Genomic DNA, 9,201 nt, shown 5'->3' on the forward strand with positions numbered 1-9,201 from the left:
AGATTGACACCTCGTTCGGCCAATCATGTAACTGGCTGCACCAATATCAACCAAAAAGCCTTGTGACACCCCCTGGTTATTATTGGCTCTGGAAAACCCACTTCTTAATATGATTGGCCGAATGAGGTGTCAATCAAAATAGGAGGGTCTAGCCTTTCATATAAAGTGCTCTACATCCTGGAGGGCAGGATACTGCCAGTTAACGGCAACGACAGGATTTTTACAGAGCCAATAATAACCAGAGGGCATAGTTTTTTTCAGGTGATTTTGGTTTAGCCAGTTAACAGGTTAAAATGTTCACTGCAACGTTTAATGTCGGTCTGCTTGTTACAAACTCTCAATTAAAAGCAAACAGACTAACTAATAGTGTTTCATGTTATTCTGCTCAATTTCAACAACACAGCACAGCTCGAAAACATTGCTTGTGACCGGAGATTTCATTTACGCTACAAGAGAGCGCATCCACCTCCAAAACACAGTGGATGCCAAGAGGATTGGGGTTTGCGAAAGTTTGGTGGTTATTTCGGTCCAGAAGTTTTGTATTGGTAGACAGAGCCTTAAAAACAAAAAAATATTCTACATTGTCAACTGATTCTAATTAATGCCTTATCCAGGCAGGATATATATACAGTGCCTTGTGAAAGTATTCGGCCCCCTTGAACTTTTCAACCTTTTGCCACATTTCAGGCTTCAAACATAAAGATATAAAATTTTAATTTTTTTTGAAGAATCAACAACAAATGGGACACAATCATGAAGTGGAATGAAATTTATTGGATGTACCAAACTTTTTTAACAAATAAAAAACTGAAAAGTGGGGCGTGCAATATTATTCGGCCCCTTTACTTTCAGTGCAGCAAACTCACTCCAGAAGTTCAGTGAGGATCTCTGAATGATCCAATGTTGTCCCAAATGACTGATGATGATAAATAGAATCCACCTGTGTGTAATCAAGTCTCCGTATAAATGCACCTGCTCTGTGATAGTCTCAGGGTTCTGTTCAAAGCGCAGAGAGCATCATGAAGACCAAGGAACACACCAGGCAGGTCCGAGATACTGTTGTGGAGAAGTTCAAAGCCGGATTTGGATACAAAAAGATTTCTCAAGCTTTAAACATCTCAAGGAGCACTGTGCAAGCAATCATATTGAAATGGAAGGAGTATCAGACCACTGCAAATCTACCAAGACCCGACCGTTCCTCTTAACTTTCATCTCAAACAAGGAGAAGACTGATCAGAGATGCAACCAAGAGGCCCATGATCACTCTGGATGAACCGCAGAGATCTACAGCTGAGGTGGGAGAGTCTGTCCATAGGACAACAATCAGTCGTACACTGCACAAATCTGGCCTTTATGGAAGAACAGCAAGAAGAAAGCCATTTCTCAAAGATATCCATAAAAAGTCTTGTTTAGAGTTTGCCACAAGCCACCTGAGAGACACACCAAACATGTGGAAGAAGGTGCTCTGGTCAGATGAAACCAAAATCGAACTGTTTGGCCACAATGCAAGATGATATGTTTGGCATAAAAGCAACACAGCTCATCACCCTGAACACACCGTCCCCACTGTCAAACATGGTGGTGGCAGCATCATGGTTTGGGCCTGGTTTTCGTCAGCAGGGACAGGGAAGATGGTCACAATCGATGGGAAGATGGAAGGGGCCAAATACAGGACCATTCTGGAAGAAAACCTGTTGGAGTCTGCAAGAGACCCAAGACTGGGACGGAGATTTATCTTCCAACAAGACAATGATCCAAAACATGAAGCCAAATCTACAATGGAATGGTTCACAAATAAACATATCCAGGTGTTGGAACGGCCAAGTCAAAGTCCAGACCTGAATCCAATCGAGAATCTGTGGAAAGAGCTGAAGACTGCTGTTCACAAACGCTCTCCATCCAACCTCACTGAGCTCGAGCTGTTTTGCAAGGAAGAATGGGCAAGTATTTTAATCTCTCCATGTGCAAAACTGATAGAGACATACCCCAAGCGACTTGCAGCTGTAATTGCAGCAAAAGGTGGCGCTACAAAGTATTAACGCAAGGGGGCCAAATAATATTGCGCGCCCCACTTTTCAGTTTTCTTTTTTGTTAAAAAAGTTTGACACATCCAATAAATTTCATTCCACTTCACGATTGTGTCCCACTTGTTGATTCTTCACAAAAAATAAAAATTTTATATCTTTATGTTTGAAGACTGAAATGTGGCAAAAGGTTGAAAAGTTCAAGGGGGCGAATACTTTTGCAAAGCACTGTGTGTAATATATATATATATATATATATATATATATATATATATATATATATATAAATCCCAGCTCGCCCATACAGGTGGTCTATTTTGCCCTCCAAGCTTGGGTCCTCTACCAGAGGCCTGGGAGCTTGAGGGTCCTGCGCAGTATCTTAGCTGTTCCCAGTATTACGCTCTTCTGGACAGAGATCTCGGATGTTGTTCCTGAAATCTGCTGGAGCCACTCTCCCAGTTTAGGGGTCACTGCCCCGAGTGTTCCGATTATCATGGGGACCACTGTTACCTTCATCTTCCACATCCTTTTTCAGCTCCTCTCTGAGCCCTTGGTATTTGTCGAGCTTGTTCCTGTCACTTGGTATTGCAACATCTATCACCACAACCTTCTTCCTTTGTTTGTCCACCACTACGATGTCCAGTTGGTTAGCCACCACAAGTTTGTCTGTCTGTATCTGGAAGTCCCACAGGATCTTAGCTCTGTTGTTCTCAATCACACTTGGGGGCATGTCCCATTTTGACCTCGGGACCTCCAGGTCATACTCGGCACAGATGTTCCTGTATACTATGCCGGCCACTTGGTTATGGCGTTCCATGTATGCCCTGCCTGCTAGCATCTTGCACCCTGCTGTTATGTGCTGCATTGTCTCAGGAGCATCTCTGCACAGCCTGCACCTGGGGTCTTGCCTGGTGTGGTAGACCCCAGCCTCTATTTATCTCGTACTTAGAGCTTGCTCTTGTGCGGCCATGATTAGTGCCTCTGTGCTGTCTGTCAGTCCAGCTTTGTCCAGCCATTGGTAGGATTTCTCTGTCAGCCACTTCTTCTATCTGCTGGTGGTACATGCCATGCAGAGGCCTGTCCTTCCATGATGTTCCTGTTCTTCGTCCTCTTCTTTCTCAGATTTCTGCTGCCTGAGGTACTCACTAAGCACATGATTCTTTGTGGCCATCTTCCTGATGTATTCATTGATCTTCATTGTTTCATCTAGGACAGTGGTTCTGACACTCACTAGTCCTCGGCCACCTTCATTCCGCTTAGCGTACAGTCTCAGGGTGCTGGATTTGGGGTGAAACCCTCCATGCATGGTAAGGAGCTTTCTTGTCTTAACATCGGTGGCTTCCATCTCCTCCTTTGGCCAGCTTCTTATCCCAGCAGGGTATCTGACAACTGGCAGGGCATAGGTGTTGATAGCCTGGGTCTTGTTCTTGGCATTCAGCTGACCCTTCAGGACTCGCCTTACTCTCTGCAGGTACTTGGAGGCTGCAGCTTTCCTAGTAGCCTCTTCATGGTTCCCATTTGCCTGTGGGATTCCAAGGTACTTGTAGCTGTCCTCAATGTCTGCAATGTTTCCTTCTGGTAGTATAATCCCCTCAGTTCTGACCACTTTTCCTCTCTTAGTTACCATCCGACCACACTTGTCCAGTCCGAATGACATGCCTATATCATTTCTGTAGATCCTGGTGGTGTGGATCATAGATATCTCGTTCACTCTTAGCATACAGCTTGATGTCATCCATGTACAGGAGGTGGCTGATATTTTCTCCATTCTGTAGTCGGTATCTGTAGCCAGTCTTGTTGATGATCTGGCTGAGGGGATTCAGGCCTATGCAGAACAGCAGTGGGGACAGAGCATCTCCTTGGTAAATCCTACACTTGATGTTGACTTGTGCAATGGGCTTACAGTTGGCCTCTAGTGTTGTTCTACACATACCCATTGAGTTCTTGATGAAGACTCTTAGGGTCCTGTTGATCTTATACAGTTCTAGGCATTCCAGGATCCATGTGTGCGGCATCGAGTCATAGGCTTTCTTGTAGTCAATCCAGGTCAGTCGGGTCTTACAGTCTCGAGTGATTGCTCTATCTACTAGTAGCTGGTGTTTTGCTCCCCTGGTCTTTCTGCCTATCCCTTTCTGGGCCTCGCTCATTTATTTTGCCTACTAATCTTTGCTGCTATGATGGCTGACAGGAGTTTCCACGTTGTACTGAGGCAGGTTATGGGCCGTAGTTGGATGGGACTGGTCCCTTCTGGGGGTCCTTGGGGATCAGGACCGCCTGGCCCTCAGTCAGCCATTCTGGGTGTATCTTAGCCTCTAGCAGCTGGTTCATTTGTGCTGCCAGGTGCTCATGGAGTGCCGATTATTTCTTTAGCCAGGAGGTGTGAATCATATCAGGGCCTGGTGCTGTCCAGCTCTTCATGTGTGAGACTCTTTCTTGGATGTCTGCCACTGTGATGGTTACTGGATCCTGTTCTGGGAGGTTGCTGTGGTCTGCTCTTAGATACACTAGCCACTGAGCATTGGTGTTGTGTGATGCATCCTTCTCCCATATGCTCTTCCAGTATTGCTCTGTCTCTAGCCTTGGGGGGGGTGCTATTCTCATATTGCTTCCCTGCCATTGAGAGTATACCTTGGATGATTCAGTGGAGAACATTTAGTTTATTTACCTGGCTTCTATCTCTCTGGTATACCTCTTCAGGTGGTTAGCCATGGCTGTAGGTCTTTGCTTGGCAGTCTCTAAGGCCTCAGGTATGGACAGCCCGTTATACTTCTTAGGCACTGCTTTCTTCTTCATCCCACCCTTCTGCAACTCTGAGAGCTGGCTAACTTCCCTCCATGCTGCCTTGATCTTAGTCTCTAATTGTCGTTTCCATGGAGGGTACTGCTCCTTAGTGCTGTTCATCATCTTATAGCCAAGCATCTCAAGGATCACTGCTGCCCTGTTATACACCAACTGATTGGTTTCAGTGATGGTACTGGTAGGGATTGTTCATAGTGCTGCATTCGCATCTTCCAGTAGGTCTTCAGAGAGTACTTCACATAGTCTTGGTAGTCGGCGTCAAGGGGTCCAGTTCTCCTTCTTAGCCATGATCTTATCTTTCAGGTCAGCTGCTCTGGTATTCAGTGTACTTGTTATTGGGGCTTGGTACCCAATCTTGTAGTGTGGGGATGATTAAATCTCCCCCCTGACCTGTTGTCCTGGCTCCCCCTTGCCGTAGCATTTGTGTTGTACCTCATCAATCTCTAGCAGCGATAGCAACTGCTTCCTTCATATGTTGGAACACTGAGTCACAAGTTCTTTCGCCGTCAGTGTGGATGTTGGGTTTCGAAGAATCCATAGGTCCCACATCCTCTTCATGTAGCCCCTCTCGCTGGGGTTACATGTATAATAGCATTCCAACAGTTCCTGATTCTCATCTCGTGTCCACTTATGCCGTAACCTTCTAGTTCCAGTAGCCCACTTATCGTCAGAGTGCCCTGGTTCCTCAACACAATCATGTATCTCTCGCACATATTCCGAGGTAGGCTTGGTTAGCATGGGGGGTCTAGCCTGGGGACCCTTACTGGAAGTACTCTGTGGTCGGGGTTCAAATATATATATAATATGTGTGTGTGTGTGTGTGTGTCCGCGCACTTGTCAGAGTACCGGCAAGAATTTAAAACTACTTTCACCCCTGAGTATAATAATAAATCAGGAATGTTGATTAACCTTAAAGAGGCTGACTGGAAAACTTAATAATAGAACTGAACATCATTAACGGCAGAATAAAATGACAGATGTTACTTGTGTGGTTTACTCAGTCTAAATAATATTTACCAGTATAATCCTTTGAAATTATTTTGATTGTCGATCTCTCTAGGATATTTTATTTCCCCAGATTTTCATGTGTTTGAACAGTAATTTTACAGGTATAAACAAACTTATCCAAGAGCTGTCTAAAACTAGAGAACATTAAAATGATTATTTTTAGATATTTTGAGATTGATCCCATGTTTTGTTTTTGTTTCCTTGTGTTCTTTTTGTTCCACTCTTGCTTACATAGAAGGTGTGTCAAATTTTAATTTAAGGACATTAATTTGTGTTTTAAATTTTTTGATGAGTTTGAGACAAAATGCAAAAGTTAACTTTACAATTGGATGAAAAATGAGACAGCTGACACTGAGCTTGCAAAACAAAACACAAACACTTGAAGAAGCAGCTTACACACACACTCACTCACTCATCCACTCACGCACTCACTCACCCACTCACACACACACACACACACACACACACACACACACACACACACACACACACACACACACACACACACACACACACACACACACACACACACACTCACTCACTCACTCATCCACACACTCACCCACTTACTCACTCACTCACTCACTCATCTACTCACTCACACACCCACCCACTCACCCACTCACACACTCACTCACCCACTCATCCACTCACTCACACACTCACTCACCCACTCATCCACACACCCACTCACTCACTCACTCATCCACTCACACACACTCACTCACTCATCCACTCACTCACACACCCACTCACACACTCACTCACCCACACACACACACACACACACACACACACACACACACACACACACTCACTCACTCACTCACTCATCCACACACTCACCCACTTACTCACTCACTCACTCACTCATCTACTCACTCACACACCCACTCACTCACCCACTCACACACTCACTCACCCACTCACACACTCACTCATCCACTCACTCACACACTCACTCACCCACTCATCCACACACCCACTCACTCACTCACTCACTCACTCACTCATCCACTCACACACACTCACTCACTCACACACACACAGACAGAAGCTCATAGTATCTTTTTGCTTAATCTGATATTTAATTCTAGGTGCATTAAATCAGGTTCACTTTTGCTGGATTGAATCCACTTAGTTAGTAAATTAGTATATTAGTGGTATATTAAAATTGTAAGAATTTTTCTCAGGCTGATTAACAAAATAAAAGATTTATAACTAAAAGCTATTGAATAAATACATCCTTAGAATATTTATGGGCATTTTGATGTCCTGTCTTAGTTTGTGTAAATTTAATTATTGACCCACAGACCTGCAGTTCATGGTATTTTGTTTAATTGACAGGGAAAAATTGGAACTTTCTTCACTGGACTTTTTCCACAGGTACCTGAAATCATACCTGAGACATTATGGGCCTTTAACAGGAAACTACCAGGATGACGGCCATAAGTGAACAGCTGAGGTCTAAAGAGGTGCAGGAATGCATCTCCAGGTACGAGTGCTGACTGCTGTGGTTTGAACATCATGGCTTTGGTGAATATGAGCACGGTGTGCTGAAGGCTGAAAGAAGGCTGCATATATAACCATTACCTGTGAACTGATCAGTGATCATTTCTTTATGTTTGCAGTTAGATTTTCATCATGGAACTGGATTTGATCCTGAAGGGATGCAATCCACATTTTTAATGAATTTGAGGAAAATTATTAGATAGCAACTGTTTCATGTTACTGTTTGTCATGTGAGCCAATTTATATGCAGAATTTACTTTGGACTGATTAAATTTAAATGACAATGGTATGTTTCCACATAGCATAAGTACATTTATTTGCCTGAGAAATTTGTCTTAGACTAGAAAATAAGCATAACTGAACAATGACACAGAATCACATAATGTTTTAGGACAGAATGTTTCTGCCATTGTATCAATAACAGAAGCAAGGACTCCTGAGTGGAGTGGTCAACAAAACTAAACATGATAAACAAACACTTGGAGGGAGAAGCAGCTGCTGGAATCCTTTCTCTCTGTCTTGCACATTTTTTGTTTTGTATATGATGTAACCAAGACTGATATGCTGTCACTATATGAAACTGTAAGCTGAACTAGAAGTGGTCAGAACTTCATGCCATCCACACGGGGTTGAGATCTAGTTCTGACCTAGATTAATCTGTAAAACTGTGTGACAAATGGCTTATTAAATTTAATAATTGGACTCCTTATTCCATTGTGTTGTCTCATTCCTGTTTGATAAAGGAACACGCAGAAACCTAAAAGGCTTAAGCAGAAGCTCATATTTTTTTTAATTTCTTCTGTAACCAGGAGCTCTTCACTCCTGGTTTTAGTGACTTGAAGCTGAGCTGCATGTTTTTTTTTTTCTTTTTTTAAATTAATGAATTAAAAGTAACAATGACCAAACAGTCAACATCAGTATACACGGGGCAACATACAGAATAACCATCCAATCAGTAGTCAGAAAATATATACATCAAATACAGTTCGAGTTGGGGCACAAGTTGTGTTTTGGACACCTAGAAAAGTTTGGTTCAACATGAGGATTCTTTTCCTTGTTTACAGTCTGTTTAAACATTCTCTTTTGTTGTTAATTTAAAAAAAATAAATAAATAAAACACAATAAAAATAAATAAATAAAAATAAATAAATAAATAAAATTTAAAAAAGGGGGGGCTAGATAAAAGAAGGGCGTCTTGGGGAGATGTATATTTTCCATCTTTTCCAGATGTCTTTGAATTTGTTGAAGTCTCATTGAAAACGTTATTCTTTCCATAACAAATATATCATAGATAATGCATACCATTCATCAATACTTGGAACATCAGGTTTGAGCCATTTCTTTGTAATTGCTTTTCTTGCAGCTATACTTAGTATTCCAAATAAATATTTAGTTTTAGCGTTTACATTAGGTGTTTGCATGGACCCAAAGAAAAGTTGTTCCCAGTTGAATGTGATATCTTTTTCAAATATGGCCACTAATTCTGTAAATATCTGCTGCCAGAAGGTGACTATCTTTGGACAGGCCCAAAATAAGTGGTAAAGATTTGCTTCCTGGGATTGACACAACCTCCAGCAGTGGGAAGGACCTGTATGGTGGCTTTGCTGAATCGGTGTAATAAAGAATCTAATAAGACATTTCCAGCCAAATGTTCTCCACACATTCGAACATGATATTGTCCACTGAAAACCACAGTATTTCTCCCAGGTGTCTGCTGAGAGGTGGGTGTTGGTTTCTCTGTCCCATTTTTGTTTTACATAAATGGTATCTATTGTTTTAATTTCCTGGAGAAATCTAAAGAAATCAGTGTTATTAAGCCCATGTAGTCTTTTCAACATCTGGAAGCTCTTTAGTGTCG

Source organism: Archocentrus centrarchus, unplaced genomic scaffold (assembly GCF_007364275.1).
Source record: "Archocentrus centrarchus isolate MPI-CPG fArcCen1 unplaced genomic scaffold, fArcCen1 scaffold_24_ctg1_1, whole genome shotgun sequence".
In the NCBI taxonomy this organism is placed as follows: domain Eukaryota; kingdom Metazoa; phylum Chordata; class Actinopteri; order Cichliformes; family Cichlidae; genus Archocentrus; species Archocentrus centrarchus.